The sequence below is a fragment of the Ovis canadensis genome, chromosome X, assembly GCF_042477335.2.
Source record: "Ovis canadensis isolate MfBH-ARS-UI-01 breed Bighorn chromosome X, ARS-UI_OviCan_v2, whole genome shotgun sequence".
NCBI lineage: Eukaryota > Metazoa > Chordata > Mammalia > Artiodactyla > Bovidae > Ovis > Ovis canadensis.
Genome location: NC_091727.1, coordinates 101,520,495 through 101,538,575, shown reverse-complemented (window position 1 = coordinate 101,538,575; position 18,081 = coordinate 101,520,495). Strand labels below are relative to the sequence as shown.

Here is an 18,081-nt window from a genome sequence, read left to right as displayed (position 1 = left end):
AGTCATGTTACGAGCTTCCAAGTTACCTAATTTTCCTGCAACTGTGTTCGGCTGTCCATCTGTAAGCAAGTCTCCTTGTAGATCTGTATAATCACTGTTTCCTTCAGGACCTGTGATGGAAAAATCTAGTACTGGCCAGCCTATGGGCCTGTAATGAGAAGAGAGTGGACCCGGAATTAGCTGTCCAGACCTGCCAGATGAGTAAGTGCTACCTTATGCTGTGTGGGGCCACAGATGCTGGGAGGAGGGTAGCATCCATCCCATCAGCTGTACCATTATTTAACATGGTGTTGAAATGTCTTCCCTGAGTCTCTAAGACAGGAACTTCCAACAATGTCAGGATCACTCCCTGAGCGCTGCTCAGACACTAGGTTTATAATCGATGCCTTTAACTAGTCAGTGGCATCTTTTTCCAGTTCACCCTGAGTGCCGTTCTTACAGACAGACTGAATTTATTAGAATGTCACATGTCCAGAAAGCCTGATCTTGCCATCCTCACATCAGAGCTCTGATCTGTCTTTTTATCCTTTTGGAAAACACTTGTAATACCAGGCAGAAGCAGGCTGGACTGGATGGGATTGTGAAAAACAAACTTCAGGAATCCAGAGACTGTGGGAGTGCTGTTTTCTTTCAGGTAGGGGAACATGGATTTGAATGTAATATAAAGCCAGCTCTGTTTAGGAAAGGGGAGAAAGATGAGGCCTGTACACCAAGTGAGCGGCAGAGAATGATAGTCTGCCAGTCTATCCCCTCTGTAAGCGGGTGGGCGTTTACTTTGCAGGGGTTCTGGAGGTGTAGGCTAACAAGTCAAGTAATATGCAGGTCAATACTTGACTAAATATTTACCCTTCCACAGTTTGTCGGGGTTTTTTGTTTGTTTTTTTTTTTTTTTGCTTTGCAGATGTTGCTGAGACAATACATCGTGTTTCATTCAAAATAAATTTTAGTGTCTGAGTCTGACCCTTTCTTACTGTCATCTTTGAGCCTCAGTTTCCACATTTGCAAAATGGGAATGACACCTTGCTCTCGGGGATATCTCTTGTGTGGTTTTTGTAAAGTGCTCAGCACGCAGGAGGTATGGAGGGAATTAGTACACCATTTCCAGAAAGTGGGAAGGGAACATTGTGGCTTCATTTAGCTCGTCTCCCTACCTGTCCAGGCCCCCATTTCAACCAAACGTTTGTTTCCTTTCACAGGGCCAGCAGATTTCCTCAGATATTACTGGGCTGCTCTTTGGAAACCAGCCTCATTAATCCTGCTATGATGCCAAGAGGTAGCCCAGCAGCTCACACCTTGCCTTGCCCTGAGCCACTTTCTGTTCTGGCCATCTCTGACGCCTTATGCTGAAGCTGATGTGGCTCAGCACCAAGTTCAGGCACCAAGAAGGTGCTTGTTAACTGGCAGTGTGGGAAAGGTCTCCTCTCTTTCATTGTCTGTATAACGTTACTTCTTTCCTGGGCAGGGGTTAATTTGTTGAAAATGTGCGGAAGAGTTTTCACAGTTGGGGTGGGGGAAACGCGCCAAATAGAAATATGAACTCTTCTAAGGTGCATTCAGAGACACTTCTAACCTCCAGTTTCATAGAAACCTCGGGCTCCTCTGTTGCTTTATTAGCACGGGTTTTATCCGGAAGGAGGCATCACAGAACCTGAATTTCATTCACCGAAGGTTAAAAGGAAATCCACATTTCTTTGTGATTGGAAACTAAAGTGTGTAGTCTTTAGAGGGCATGTTTAAAGGCTCTTTGGTTATCCCTGTAATTGGTGAAATTACTTTAAAGCTGTGAAAGAGGGGGGTGGTGATAGTTTCCTACTCAGTGAAAACCTGAAGCCTGAGATACTTAGAGAAACCTGTCCTAGGCGCATGTGCCTTCACCAAGTGGCATGACGATGATCAAAACTGGCTTATTTCCTAGTCAAAACAGTTGTGAAACTTGAGGATAACCGTGAGGCCTTCTTCCCCTTCCATACACACTTGTTCCCACTGCCCATCAAAGTGAACCTGGCTGACTTCGTTGGAGGCAGGGGTCAAGAACACCTAAATGGATGGTTGAATAGGTAAATCTGCTGTGTATTGGCACTTAAAAATAAGTCACAAGGTTGAGGATTCCAAAAAGGTGACTCTCCAGCTGGTGACAGTCTCACAGATCAGGGCTCTCATGGAAAGAGAAGGTAATCCTCTTCTGAATTTGAGGTGGAATCTGGCTTGCTGGTTCCTTCCCAGGAATTCATTCCTAGGCCAGCCATGTCACTTAGGCTCATGAGACAGCACCTCAGTGAGTGTCTACTCACTCGTGGGAATGTTGATGTTCTGTAAATTCTTGGTGGGAGGTATTCCTTTGGATACATACCACAAGTGGGATTGCTGGACTAGATGGTAGTTCTGTTTTTAATTTTTTGAGGGACGTTCATACTGTTTTCCATAGTAGCTGTACCAATTTAACCTTGAACTAAATGAGTTTCGTGAGCGGTGGTTAGGCCACTCTTGATTGTCGGTTCTTTTCAGGAGAAGTACTGTAGAGATTAGAGGCTCAGAGGGGAACGCACTTCCCTGATCAGGAAAGGTGGAGTGACTGACTACATAAGGACCTTGGTTGGGGTGCCTAAAGCCTAGAGGTGGGGAAGGGGCTGGGAAGAGTGACCCTCTATGGAGCTGCTCTCAGAGCACAAGGAGAAAGCTGGACAGGAGGACATAGGCCCTCAGTGTGAAAGGTGCATCGGGCTTTCTGTGGTCCAAGATGTCTGCTACCTATTTCTCAAGCCCTGGTACTGCCCGGGATCACTGCAGCACGGGGACTGAAGGTAATAGTGCACATCGCTGAGTGTGACATGAGAGTGGATTACTTCCTGGCCAAGGGGAGACTTTGATGATGAAGGCTTTACCCTATGCTACAGCCTTCCTCAGAATTTTGGACTTCGCTGTTAGAGATGTTCTTGTGTTCCTGCTCCCGTCTGTGCACTGCCTTAGGCTGTCGAAAGCGGCTCAGGAAAGGTGACCTTTCCCCCTCCTATACTGTGGCCTAGGGCAGTAATCTGGGGGCGTCTCCTGGGAGGCGCCCACTGATGTTGACTGCACTTGTTTGCGTAGACCGCTCAACTCTTCTGTTGGGACTACCTGTGGCCATGAAGAGGCACGTGAAAGTGAGCTGCTGTTGCTGCTGTGTTCTCCTGATATGGCAGCCAGACACTTCTTCCTTCAACACCCACACAGCTCAGGTGCCTTGCTAAAGTCCTAAGGAAGGCGCATATTGGCAATGGCAGCATGTGGGGCATGGGAAATGTTGAGTCTGGGGCAGAAGTTGGCCGTAGCCCGATGTCAGAATTCTGTGCCATTGTGCAGAGCGAGGGCACATTGGGATTCCCGAGGAGTCCCAAGTCTGTAGGAATGTGGTTGGAACTTTCCACGTTCGCTTTCTGCACTCTCCCACTGAGCACGCTCTGCACGTTGGTTGGAAGAAAGAGGTCCGATGGGTCTTGTCAATGAACTGTGCATGAATCGGGGGCCATTTGCTTCTTCCGGGGCATATGCCGATGAGCCTGGATGTCCAGGAACCTCCCGAGTCAGGTGCCCCAGCTGGAGGATGAAGCCCTTGTATTCCTCTTGCTGGAGAGGGCTACCCCCGGAGGCTGTACTGTCTCTCCCCACTGTGTATCTGCTGGAAAGGCTTTCTAGCAGAAAGGCTGGCTACTGGTGGCTCCTCTTCCATTTGGGTCTTCCTGGTGGTGGTGGGGGTGACATTACCTCAAGGGGACCTTCCCTGCATCTCGAGGAAGAAGGTGGTGTTGGTAAACAGTGGAGAGACAGTTCTGCATTGTTTGTGGTGGTGTGCTACTGGAGTGGGGGAGGGGAAAGGGGAGCTCAATTTGGGGAGGGAAAAGGTCCCATGGTGTCCCCGTTTCAGGCTTTTGCTTTCTCTTGATGAGGGAAGTTTGGGCCCAGCAGGGCTGTGAGCAGGAGGCTCTGAGAGTATACGGAAAGACTGACAGTGGCGAGGACAAGGGTTTTGGTGTGAAAATTGTGGTGGACATTGTGGGTTCAGGGCTCTTTCTCCTGTCTCCTGGCCCTGTTCCCTCACACTACCATTGGGTGGCCACAACTGTGGTATAGAAGATAGTAAAGCACACGGATATGTGTGAAGTGTGTGGAAGTGGGCCTCTATTCAAGATGAGGCATTAATATTCGGATCAAGTCTTCACATTTCATCTTCCCAGTGAATTGTGGGCCTCTCTCCCAGGAGACCATTTTGCCACCGCTGCTCTTTCTGTGCACCATTTAATGTTGTTTATAATGTTTTATACCGTTGCACAATAACATAACCTGAGGGAGTTCTGAGAAGGAACACCTCTTGCTTCTGAGGATGCTGTAATCCTCCTGAGATGCTGCCTGCCCTCACCTTTTCATGATCTTCTCCTGCAGCTCTATTGACTCTGGTGCGTTGCTTTGATAGTCATTTCTTTCTCTGATTGTCCAGAAGGTCTAGCAGTTTCTGGTTTCAACTGCTTAAGTTGTTCCCTCTTTACCTAGTTCTCCCCCTTTGCAAGGATTTTTGCTTCCAGGTCCTTAAAGAAGCGTTCCTGGGTTGTCAGATTGGCAAGAGGCTTATTGAGCTTTCTAAAACGATTTCCACATATTGCAAAGAGACAGAGAAAGAACTGACAAGTTTTCCAAAGTAAACCTTCTAAAGCAAAGGGAGGGGAGAAAGCCTGCTCTCACGTGTCAATGGGGATAGTTAAACCTTTGTTTCTTATGTCACTTTGTATTTGCCCTCCAATATCCTAACATGAGATACCACGTCCCCCCCCCCCCAGGTATCTGTCCCCCGCAAATTGTGATTGTGACACCCTGGCCAAACTGAGGCCACAGGGAACTTCGTTCAGTGGAACTTGTGCCAAAGGTACTGCAAGGAAAAGGAATAAGTAGGAGCCGTTGTTCACCCTCCAGCTCGCTTATAGTTTACCAATACCTGTGCCCTTATGGCGAGTTCTCTGTGGTCATTTGCAGTAGGCAATATAACCAGAGGCCTTGTTTACAGATGGTTTCAGTTGCTATGCTGATCTCACCAGTCTTGGCAAGTGGAAGATACACTGTTCCACTCTGTCAGAAGGGAACAGAAGATTGTGTAAAATATTTTGAATCTGTAGAATTGTGTTTTTCAATAAAATGTGTATGATGGAAAAGCTCCGACTTGTGAATGTTATTATTTGTGACGACTCCAAGCGTGACCAATGAAGATGTGGCTCTGCGTGTGCATCACATCAGGTACCGAGTGGGACTCTGGGCTCAGTAATCTGGGGTGTTGATGACAGGGGCGTGGGGTGGCAGGGTGAGGGGTCTCCGGGCCGTAATTGAAGTTCTCCCCTTCTTAAGGTAAGAAGGATGGTAGGTAATCTGACATCTTTCTAGGTGAAGTGATCCTTCTGGCCACTTCATGAGGATGACAGATACTTGCCTGGATATTGAGGGGGTGATGGGGATATCCCCCGTTCCTGCTCTGGGTGAGGATGTGAGGAGTGGCCCAGCATGGTTCTGAAGAACATGAGAAGTCCTGGGAACAAAAATCTGGAAGCACACAATAAGCTCCTGGTCCGTTTTGTATTAGAATGCAGTCCCTTGATTATTAGGGATTTTTCCCTATGTAACACTCATTACCAGAGTATGAATGGGCAGAATCCAAAAGGTAACTGAATGGCAGAATTGGTTTGTGCTTAAAAAAGAAAAAACTCTACATACATTGCATAACATTTCTAATAGTAAATTTAGAACCCCTTTGTAGAGCAGCTTGCAGACAACATTTTATGGAATAGCCATTCGCTTGGCATAATGGTGCACGAATACACATTCGGAGAATGTTAAGATAACTCTCAATCTGCCTCATGAACCTAGGCAGAGAGGGGAGCATCCAGGATTTGGGCAGGTAGGCAAGTTGGGTGGGTCAAGGCCCACACCTGATCACAGGGCGGGGCGGGGGCGGGGGGATGCCAGGTGGTGGGGGCATGCCAAGCATGCAAAAGGGAAGTAGCAGAAAGATGGCCTAAGCTGGCCGATCCCCCAGGTCATCTGCAGGCCTCGCTAAGCCAGGCGGTGAGGGCTCAGGCTAGAGCCCGGCTCAGGCAGGCAGGGTAGAGGCCTGGCCCCGGGGCCCTTGGAGGGCTCCACTAGGGGCTGCCAATCACTTGGGGCCTCCCTGAGCAGCTGCTGGGTCTCAAGATGTGTCTGCCAGCTAGATTCAAGCACTCCCGGAGGCGGCCAGGGAGGTGGTCCTTCCTCTCCTCCAGGTGGTCCAGACAGGCGTTGACCTGGTCCAACATGCAGTTGATGGCGGCATACGCTGCCTGTCCGGCTATGTCGCCGTCCTGGTCTTCGGCACACATATCCACAGCCCTGTTCCACGTGGCAGCAGACAGGGCGGCCTCGTGCACACGCAGGACTCACGTGATGTTGGAGTGAGGCCGCGAGGGGTGCTCAGTCTGCCTTTTTCTGCTGACCCTCTGTTTTGGTCTCTCCTGCACACTGACACCAAAATGGTAGATTAGAAAAGCAGATTGGATCTTAATGGAGTTTACCACGTCCAACCCAAGTGTCCTTGCTATGGGCCACTTAACTTTTTCTCTTTATCTTTTGCAGTTTATATCATTAACTCTCTTCTCCCATGAGGCCAGAATGTGCGTTCTTCCCTGAGAAGGCCATATTCTTTCACATTCCTGCTCCTGTGCACTTGCTCCTCCTTAATCCTTTAAACTGCCTCCTCTCTTGCCCATGTTCCGCGTCAACTCTCTTGCAACACACATTTCAGCCTGGTGCATCTTTTCTTCACAGACGGGCCTGATACGGTCAACCAAATCTTCAGCACATTTTTGCCAATTCCTCTTATCAGGGCACCACCCGCATTGTGCCTTCTGGTAAAACCAATGAGTGGACAAGGGAGTTTATGACCTTCTCATGGGGAATATCGAATATCACGGGGGCTCTCCTAATGAAAGGTGCTATTTCAGTGTCCCCTTATGTGCTATAGAATCTTCATATGTGTTGCGCTCTATATTGAGCTATATGATACCAGGAGAAAATGAGCAACTAAGCTGATGAATTGGAAACTGGTGGTAAAAGTTTTAAGAACAAGACATATAGATGAAGACATGCGCAAGTTAATAAGTCAACAAAGACATTAGCATAGATGAAGGTAATAATTGCGGAACAAAACAGCCGGCAAACTGGCCAATACGTTGTAAGATGTGGATTAGGCTACATGAAGGTAAGTCGAGAAAAAATCAGAGAAAGTAGATCAGTGTCGGCAGAGCTAGCATGGGAAAGTCTCCGGAAAGGACGTTGTATTTGACAAGAGACACGCACGGTGATAAGGTAACAAACAGTCCTAGTTGTCGTTTCATGAAAGCTTAGTGCGTGTTAAGTCACTGGTCTAAATGCTTTTCATGAACTCACTGAGGGTCATGGCAGCCTGAAGACACAGTTCTTATTAGGATCCTCACTCTACTGATTAGGAAACTGAGGCACAAAACAGTGAAGGATGTTCAGCTGGTAGGAGGAATAATTGTGATAGGAATGCCAAGAGCATACCTCAAGCCCATGGACTGTACACAGTAGGTAAGAAGATATGGTTTTCTTCAGACAGACCATGAATGTGGAGTGAAGTATAACTGAGACAAGAATGAAAGGCAGGACTTTCCTGGTGGTCCAGTGGTTAAAACTCAGTGCTTTCGCTGCTGTGGGCCCAGCATCGGTCCCTGGTCAGAAAACTAAGAACCCATAAACTGTGCGAGACACGAGAAAAATAAAATAAAAAGAATGAATGGTGACCACAGATCGAGGAGACACTGGTGATCGGAAAGATAGGACCTGTGTGGTAGTGGTCATTGTGTGCCAGGGATTGAAAGGGTGCAGCATGTATCCATCTGCTGACGCCAGTCAGAGGGACAAGCCTAGTAACACATGGGAAAGACTCGGCAGATCCTGGGGCAGGATTCACATCAACGGCCCCAGTCCTGCTTGTCTTCCCTCCCCACGTGGATTAATCATCCTTTACTGGTTCCTGGACAAGGCCTGCAACAGCTCTCCTGCCCTCTGGATCTTTGTCAGAGTCTCACCTAACAAGCCCAGTTCTAGAAGAGCTCACCTGTAGGCTTTCTCGGGGCTTGCAAAGGAGCAGCTAACCTACTGGAAAAGAAACCCCTCTGGGCCAATGTCTGGCTGTTTGTTTCTGGTATCTTAGTTTCCTCACTCATAGTTTGGAACTAATTTTCATGTATTTGATTTTGCTGTTTCTTCTGAGTTCTAGTTGAGGACTATGAAGCCAAGTGTAACAGCTGCAGCTGGCTGTGATATTCCAGGTTTATTAGTCAGAGGTATTCATGGAAACAGAACCAATAAGAGGCATTTTACATCTATATCTATCTATCTATATCTATATCTATCTATCTATTTATCTATATGTTGGCTGTTGGTTTAGTCACTAACTCGTGTCTGACTCTTGTGACCCCACAGACTGTAGCCCGCCAGGCTCCTCTGCCTATGGGATTCTCCAGGCAAGGACACTGGAGTGGGTTGCCATTTCCTTCTCCAGGGGCTCTTCCTGACCCAGGAATCAGACCTGGGTCTCCTGCATTGCAGGCAGATTCTTTACCAACTGAGCTAAAAGGGAAGCCTATATATATACATATATACATACATATATACATATATACATATACATATGCATATGTATATATATATACATATATGTATATATCTTGAGGTTTATCTTGAGTTTAGTTCCCTATTTCTGGAGGCTGAGAAATTCCACAATCTCCTGCCTACAAGGTATAAAGCCAGGAAAGCCAGTGGTATAATTCAGTCCAAGTCTGAAGGCCTGTGAACCAGGGGGGCTGGTGGTGTGAATCCTAGTTGAAGAGAAGGAGAAAACTAGGAGAAATGTTCTATCTCAAGCAGCGAGATAGGGAAAAAAGGGAAGAATTCTTCCTTTCTCTGCTTTGGTTCCATTTGGGCCCTCAACGGATTGGACGATGCCTACCCACATCGGGGAAGGCCTTCTATTTTGCTAAGTCACCGATTCAAATACTCATCTCATCCAGAAACACCCTCACAGATACAACCAGAAATAATGTTTAATTCGGACGCCCCATGACCAGGCAAGTTGGCACCTAAAATCAGCCGTCACAGTGGGCAGGGCAGCATCATGGACTGCTGCATAACACGGCACACCACGAAGCCTCAAGTGAGCTTTCCCATGGGAGGGACAGTGCTAGCATTAGATCATCTTTCCTAGGAGCACTGTGCACTGTGACCATGCAGTCCAGCTAAGGGACCCCGTGGCTATGTGGTCCACACACCATGTAGAGGGTAGATGAGTTAAACACTCGAGGTAGTCAGGCCTAGGGGAACTGTGCCCTCTTGTTTGTACAGTTCACAAGTTGCGAGCAGGTGCAGAAACCTCGCAGCAAGGGGCCTCCTGGAAGGAAGTGGGCTTCCAGTCTCACCTTGGATAACTGTGAAGCTTAGGGACATTTGCAGCAGAGATATGAACTCCTCATATCTTTCTTCCTCTAGCAATAGGAGGAATAACTCTTGTGGTTGGGGTGGGAACATGAATTCAGGAAAAGAGTTAGGGAAGTGATCTATGCCTGGGCCTTGTAGGAAGGACAAGATTTTCACAGATAGAAAAGCAGGAAAGGATATGAGATTCCTGAAAAGGGTCGTACCAATCCTAGCAAGCTTCTAAGAGTTAGCCTGTTGTCAGTGTTCCCTGGTCTTCCCCAAATGTCTGCAACCTGAACTCACTTGCAAAATATCCAGGTGCAAACCTTGGGTCCCTCACACCATGCACAGCCCAGTACTATCTGACCCCAGAGCTCAGAGACAAGTCCTCTGCATCTCTGCTCTGATACATCTCCATGTCCGTATCTAATATGAAGAACTCACATTTTGCCTGGAAGGAGTAAAACTTGGAAGGCTTCCTGGAGGGGGAGGTAATTGATCTAGGCCCGGGTAAATTGAATGTGCATGCTTTCCAAAGTCTAAGATGACAAGAAACAAAGCACAAGGTATGTGCAGAGGCCTAAGAAGTCGAGCTAGGCCTTGAGGGATGGACACGGCTATAGAAAGACGTAGGAATACGACCAGAGATTTCCTTTCCTGACGTCAGCTTGGGCCTTGGGAAATGGCCAGTTTCCCGCCAGTAGACCTGCCTGAGAGGAATGGCCGTTCTCCCCGTCAATCATCGCAGGCCCACCAATGACGATGTTGGGAGGCGGGGGCGTGAGAGCGGGAGGAAGCCCTAGCGCGTGCCTAAGCGCGTGCCTAAGCGCGTGCCTGTCTGGATTGTGCTTCCGTAGACCGTTTTCCTCGGTTAGGATTTAACGTGGCGGCTCCCTTTCCGGAGATCGTAAAAGTGTAAGTTTTACTAACCTTACTCGTATTTGGCTGTCTGCGGTGTGAGTTGGAGAGTCGGGTAGATGGCGTGTCCTGATGGACACTTTGACAGACGTGTCTGCGGGCTCCTGGGTGGATGGCGGAGAAGACCTCTCAGGCACTTCCGGGGGGGTTGGTGTGGGGCATTATTGTAACGGCATGCTGAAACTTGAAGAAGATTTTCTTTGTTTAAATGTGGGTCTCGAAGCTTCCATCCCAGTTATGGTCTTAATGCTTTGTAGTGTTTGCGGCTTAAAGTGAGGGAAGGGCGGGTGCGTTTGGCTGGGTGGGTGGGGGCGCCGGACGGTCTGCCTGGTTGACTGGCGGCCGCCATGGAGCTGATTCTGCTTTCTGTTGTAGGGCGTTTGGGGTGGATATATCGCTGCCGGGGATTGGTCCAAATGTTGACCTTGGCCATTTTTGTGACCTCTCTTAACCATTGAGGGTATTTCTGTTATTTTCCACGTGAAACGAGACAGTAAGGCTCTGAGGGATCGCGTGCGGTGTTAGGACAGCTGACGGCCCTTGGCTGCCTTGGTGTTTTGTGGATAAGGGAAAGGGGAAGTTTGCCCCAGCCAGTCATGTTACGAGCTTCCAAGTTACCTAATTTTCCTGCAACTGTGTTCGGCTGTCCATCTGTAAGCAAGTCTCCTTGTAGATCTGTATAATCACTGTTTCCTTCAGGACCTGTGATGGAAAAATCTAGTACTGGCCAGCCTATGGGCCTGTAATGAGAAGAGAGTGGACCCGGAATTAGCTGTCCAGACCTGCCAGATGAGTAAGTGCTACCTTATGCTGTGTGGGGCCACAGATGCTGGGAGGAGGGTAGCATCCATCCCATCAGCTGTACCATTATTTAACATGGTGTTGAAATGTCTTCCCTGAGTCTCTAAGACAGGAACTTCCAACAATGTCAGGATCACTCCCTGAGCGCTGCTCAGACACTAGGTTTATAATCGATGCCTTTAACTAGTCAGTGGCATCTTTTTCCAGTTCACCCTGAGTGCCGTTCTTACAGACAGACTGAATTTATTAGAATGTCACATGTCCAGAAAGCCTGATCTTGCCATCCTCACATCAGAGCTCTGATCTGTCTTTTTATCCTTTTGGAAAACACTTGTAATACCAGGCAGAAGCAGGCTGGACTGGATGGGATTGTGAAAAACAAACTTCAGGAATCCAGAGACTGTGGGAGTGCTGTTTTCTTTCAGGTAGGGGAACATGGATTTGAATGTAATATAAAGCCAGCTCTGTTTAGGAAAGGGGAGAAAGATGAGGCCTGTACACCAAGTGAGCGGCAGAGAATGATAGTCTGCCAGTCTATCCCCTCTGTAAGCGGGTGGGCGTTTACTTTGCAGGGGTTCTGGAGGTGTAGGCTAACAAGTCAAGTAATATGCAGGTCAATACTTGACTAAATATTTACCCTTCCACAGTTTGTCGGGGTTTTTTGTTTGTTTGTTTGTTTGTTTTTTTTTGCTTTGCAGATGTTGCTGAGACAATACATCGTGTTTCATTCAAAATAAATTTTAGTGTCTGAGTCTGACCCTTTCTTACTGTCATCTTTGAGCCTCAGTTTCCACATTTGCAAAATGGGAATGACACCTTGCTCTCGGGGATATCTCTTGTGTGGTTTTTGTAAAGTGCTCAGCACGCAGGAGGTATGGAGGGAATTAGTACACCATTTCCAGAAAGTGGGAAGGGAACATTGTGGCTTCATTTAGCTCGTCTCCCTACCTGTCCAGGCCCCCATTTCAACCAAACGTTTGTTTCCTTTCACAGGGCCAGCAGATTTCCTCAGATATTACTGGGCTGCTCTTTGGAAACCAGCCTCATTAATCCTGCTATGATGCCAAGAGGTAGCCCAGCAGCTCACACCTTGCCTTGCCCTGAGCCACTTTCTGTTCTGGCCATCTCTGACGCCTTATGCTGAAGCTGATGTGGCTCAGCACCAAGTTCAGGCACCAAGAAGGTGCTTGTTAACTGGCAGTGTGGGAAAGGTCTCCTCTCTTTCATTGTCTGTATAACGTTACTTCTTTCCTGGGCAGGGGTTAATTTGTTGAAAATGTGCGGAAGAGTTTTCACAGTTGGGGTGGGGGAAACGCGCCAAATAGAAATATGAACTCTTCTAAGGTGCATTCAGAGACACTTCTAACCTCCAGTTTCATAGAAACCTCGGGCTCCTCTGTTGCTTTATTAGCACGGGTTTTATCCGGAAGGAGGCATCACAGAACCTGAATTTCATTCACCGAAGGTTAAAAGGAAATCCACATTTCTTTGTGATTGGAAACTAAAGTGTGTAGTCTTTAGAGGGCATGTTTAAAGGCTCTTTGGTTATCCCTGTAATTGGTGAAATTACTTTAAAGCTGTGAAAGAGGGGGGTGGTGATAGTTTCCTACTCAGTGAAAACCTGAAGCCTGAGATACTTAGAGAAACCTGTCCTAGGCGCATGTGCCTTCACCAAGTGGCATGACGATGATCAAAACTGGCTTATTTCCTAGTCAAAACAGTTGTGAAACTTGAGGATAACCGTGAGGCCTTCTTCCCCTTCCATACACACTTGTTCCCACTGCCCATCAAAGTGAACCTGGCTGACTTCGTTGGAGGCAGGGGTCAAGAACACCTAAATGGATGGTTGAATAGGTAAATCTGCTGTGTATTGGCACTTAAAAATAAGTCACAAGGTTGAGGATTCCAAAAAGGTGACTCTCCAGCTGGTGACAGTCTCACAGATCAGGGCTCTCATGGAAAGAGAAGGTAATCCTCTTCTGAATTTGAGGTGGAATCTGGCTTGCTGGTTCCTTCCCAGGAATTCATTCCTAGGCCAGCCATGTCACTTAGGCTCATGAGACAGCACCTCAGTGAGTGTCTACTCACTCGTGGGAATGTTGATGTTCTGTAAATTCTTGGTGGGAGGTATTCCTTTGGATACATACCACAAGTGGGATTGCTGGACTAGATGGTAGTTCTGTTTTTAATTTTTTGAGGGACGTTCATACTGTTTTCCATAGTAGCTGTACCAATTTAACCTTGAACTAAATGAGTTTCGTGAGCGGTGGTTAGGCCACTCTTGATTGTCGGTTCTTTTCAGGAGAAGTACTGTAGAGATTAGAGGCTCAGAGGGGAACGCACTTCCCTGATCAGGAAAGGTGGAGTGACTGACTACATAAGGACCTTGGTTGGGGTGCCTAAAGCCTAGAGGTGGGGAAGGGGCTGGGAAGAGTGACCCTCTATGGAGCTGCTCTCAGAGCACAAGGAGAAAGCTGGACAGGAGGACATAGGCCCTCAGTGTGAAAGGTGCATCGGGCTTTCTGTGGTCCAAGATGTCTGCTACCTATTTCTCAAGCCCTGGTACTGCCCGGGATCACTGCAGCACGGGGACTGAAGGTAATAGTGCACATCGCTGAGTGTGACATGAGAGTGGATTACTTCCTGGCCAAGGGGAGACTTTGATGATGAAGGCTTTACCCTATGCTACAGCCTTCCTCAGAATTTTGGACTTCGCTGTTAGAGATGTTCTTGTGTTCCTGCTCCCGTCTGTGCACTGCCTTAGGCTGTCGAAAGCGGCTCAGGAAAGGTGACCTTTCCCCCTCCTATACTGTGGCCTAGGGCAGTAATCTGGGGGCGTCTCCTGGGAGGCGCCCACTGATGTTGACTGCACTTGTTTGCGTAGACCGCTCAACTCTTCTGTTGGGACTACCTGTGGCCATGAAGAGGCACGTGAAAGTGAGCTGCTGTTGCTGCTGTGTTCTCCTGATATGGCAGCCAGACACTTCTTCCTTCAACACCCACACAGCTCAGGTGCCTTGCTAAAGTCCTAAGGAAGGCGCATATTGGCAATGGCAGCATGTGGGGCATGGGAAATGTTGAGTCTGGGGCAGAAGTTGGCCGTAGCCCGATGTCAGAATTCTGTGCCATTGTGCAGAGCGAGGGCACATTGGGATTCCCGAGGAGTCCCAAGTCTGTAGGAATGTGGTTGGAACTTTCCACGTTCGCTTTCTGCACTCTCCCACTGAGCACGCTCTGCACGTTGGTTGGAAGAAAGAGGTCCGATGGGTCTTGTCAATGAACTGTGCATGAATCGGGGGCCATTTGCTTCTTCCGGGGCATATGCCGATGAGCCTGGATGTCCAGGAACCTCCCGAGTCAGGTGCCCCAGCTGGAGGATGAAGCCCTTGTATTCCTCTTGCTGGAGAGGGCTACCCCCGGAGGCTGTACTGTCTCTCCCCACTGTGTATCTGCTGGAAAGGCTTTCTAGCAGAAAGGCTGGCTACTGGTGGCTCCTCTTCCATTTGGGTCTTCCTGGTGGTGGTGGGGGTGACATTACCTCAAGGGGACCTTCCCTGCATCTCGAGGAAGAAGGTGGTGTTGGTAAACAGTGGAGAGACAGTTCTGCATTGTTTGTGGTGGTGTGCTACTGGAGTGGGGGAGGGGAAAGGGGAGCTCAATTTGGGGAGGGAAAAGGTCCCATGGTGTCCCCGTTTCAGGCTTTTGCTTTCTCTTGATGAGGGAAGTTTGGGCCCAGCAGGGCTGTGAGCAGGAGGCTCTGAGAGTATACGGAAAGACTGACAGTGGCGAGGACAAGGGTTTTGGTGTGAAAATTGTGGTGGACATTGTGGGTTCAGGGCTCTTTCTCCTGTCTCCTGGCCCTGTTCCCTCACACTACCATTGGGTGGCCACAACTGTGGTATAGAAGATAGTAAAGCACACGGATATGTGTGAAGTGTGTGGAAGTGGGCCTCTATTCAAGATGAGGCATTAATATTCGGATCAAGTCTTCACATTTCATCTTCCCAGTGAATTGTGGGCCTCTCTCCCAGGAGACCATTTTGCCACCGCTGCTCTTTCTGTGCACCATTTAATGTTGTTTATAATGTTTTATACCGTTGCACAATAACATAACCTGAGGGAGTTCTGAGAAGGAACACCTCTTGCTTCTGAGGATGCTGTAATCCTCCTGAGATGCTGCCTGCCCTCACCTTTTCATGATCTTCTCCTGCAGCTCTATTGACTCTGGTGCGTTGCTTTGATAGTCATTTCTTTCTCTGATTGTCCAGAAGGTCTAGCAGTTTCTGGTTTCAACTGCTTAAGTTGTTCCCTCTTTACCTAGTTCTCCCCCTTTGCAAGGATTTTTGCTTCCAGGTCCTTAAAGAAGCGTTCCTGGGTTGTCAGATTGGCAAGAGGCTTATTGAGCTTTCTAAAACGATTTCCACATATTGCAAAGAGACAGAGAAAGAACTGACAAGTTTTCCAAAGTAAACCTTCTAAAGCAAAGGGAGGGGAGAAAGCCTGCTCTCACGTGTCAATGGGGATAGTTAAACCTTTGTTTCTTATGTCACTTTGTATTTGCCCTCCAATATCCTAACATGAGATACCACGTCCCCCCCCCCCCCCCAGGTATCTGTCCCCCGCAAATTGTGATTGTGACACCCTGGCCAAACTGAGGCCACAGGGAACTTCGTTCAGTGGAACTTGTGCCAAAGGTACTGCAAGGAAAAGGAATAAGTAGGAGCCGTTGTTCACCCTCCAGCTCGCTTATAGTTTACCAATACCTGTGCCCTTATGGCGAGTTCTCTGTGGTCATTTGCAGTAGGCAATATAACCAGAGGCCTTGTTTACAGATGGTTTCAGTTGCTATGCTGATCTCACCAGTCTTGGCAAGTGGAAGATACACTGTTCCACTCTGTCAGAAGGGAACAGAAGATTGTGTAAAATATTTTGAATCTGTAGAATTGTGTTTTTCAATAAAATGTGTATGATGGAAAAGCTCCGACTTGTGAATGTTATTATTTGTGACGACTCCAAGCGTGACCAATGAAGATGTGGCTCTGCGTGTGCATCACATCAGGTACCGAGTGGGACTCTGGGCTCAGTAATCTGGGGTGTTGATGACAGGGGCGTGGGGTGGCAGGGTGAGGGGTCTCCGGGCCGTAATTGAAGTTCTCCCCTTCTTAAGGTAAGAAGGATGGTAGGTAATCTGACATCTTTCTAGGTGAAGTGATCCTTCTGGCCACTTCATGAGGATGACAGATACTTGCCTGGATATTGAGGGGGTGATGGGGATATCCCCCGTTCCTGCTCTGGGTGAGGATGTGAGGAGTGGCCCAGCATGGTTCTGAAGAACATGAGAAGTCCTGGGAACAAAAATCTGGAAGCACACAATAAGCTCCTGGTCCGTTTTGTATTAGAATGCAGTCCCTTGATTATTAGGGATTTTTCCCTATGTAACACTCATTACCAGAGTATGAATGGGCAGAATCCAAAAGGTAACTGAATGGCAGAATTGGTTTGTGCTTAAAAAAGAAAAAACTCTACATACATTGCATAACATTTCTAATAGTAAATTTAGAACCCCTTTGTAGAGCAGCTTGCAGACAACATTTTATGGAATAGCCATTCGCTTGGCATAATGGTGCACGAATACACATTCGGAGAATGTTAAGATAACTCTCAATCTGCCTCATGAACCTAGGCAGAGAGGGGAGCATCCAGGATTTGGGCAGGTAGGCAAGTTGGGTGGGTCAAGGCCCACACCTGATCACAGGGCGGGGCGGGGGCGGGGGGATGCCAGGTGGTGGGGGCATGCCAAGCATGCAAAAGGGAAGTAGCAGAAAGATGGCCTAAGCTGGCCGATCCCCCAGGTCATCTGCAGGCCTCGCTAAGCCAGGCGGTGAGGGCTCAGGCTAGAGCCCGGCTCAGGCAGGCAGGGTAGAGGCCTGGCCCCGGGGCCCTTGGAGGGCTCCACTAGGGGCTGCCAATCACTTGGGGCCTCCCTGAGCAGCTGCTGGGTCTCAAGATGTGTCTGCCAGCTAGATTCAAGCACTCCCGGAGGCGGCCAGGGAGGTGGTCCTTCCTCTCCTCCAGGTGGTCCAGACAGGCGTTGACCTGGTCCAACATGCAGTTGATGGCGGCATACGCTGCCTGTCCGGCTATGTCGCCGTCCTGGTCTTCGGCACACATATCCACAGCCCTGTTCCACGTGGCAGCAGACAGGGCGGCCTCGTGCACACGCAGGACTCACGTGATGTTGGAGTGAGGCCGCGAGGGGTGCTCAGTCTGCCTTTTTCTGCTGACCCTCTGTTTTGGTCTCTCCTGCACACTGACACCAAAATGGTAGATTAGAAAAGCAGATTGGATCTTAATGGAGTTTACCACGTCCAACCCAAGTGTCCTTGCTATGGGCCACTTAACTTTTTCTCTTTATCTTTTGCAGTTTATATCATTAACTCTCTTCTCCCATGAGGCCAGAATGTGCGTTCTTCCCTGAGAAGGCCATATTCTTTCACATTCCTGCTCCTGTGCACTTGCTCCTCCTTAATCCTTTAAACTGCCTCCTCTCTTGCCCATGTTCCGCGTCAACTCTCTTGCAACACACATTTCAGCCTGGTGCATCTTTTCTTCACAGACGGGCCTGATACGGTCAACCAAATCTTCAGCACATTTTTGCCAATTCCTCTTATCAGGGCACCACCCGCATTGTGCCTTCTGGTAAAACCAATGAGTGGACAAGGGAGTTTATGACCTTCTCATGGGGAATATCGAATATCACGGGGGCTCTCCTAATGAAAGGTGCTATTTCAGTGTCCCCTTATGTGCTATAGAATCTTCATATGTGTTGCGCTCTATATTGAGCTATATGATACCAGGAGAAAATGAGCAACTAAG

General features: G+C 48.3%; 2 long non-coding RNA genes across 2 annotated transcripts; both read left to right on the top strand.

Moving 5' to 3' along the window:
• Positions 1 to 107: 107 nt before the first annotated feature.
• On the top strand, positions 108 to 5,179 carry LOC138930448 (uncharacterized). Its single transcript, XR_011446187.1, has 3 exons — positions 108 to 201; positions 553 to 634; positions 1,197 to 5,179. It is a non-coding gene; the product is annotated as an uncharacterized lncRNA (long non-coding RNA).
• Positions 5,180 to 10,260: 5,081 nt separating this feature from the next.
• Positions 10,261 to 16,184, top strand: LOC138930447 (uncharacterized). Its single transcript, XR_011446186.1, has 4 exons — positions 10,261 to 10,401; positions 11,104 to 11,197; positions 11,549 to 11,630; positions 12,199 to 16,184. It is a non-coding gene; the product is annotated as an uncharacterized lncRNA (long non-coding RNA).
• Positions 16,185 to 18,081: the final 1,897 nt, after the last annotated feature.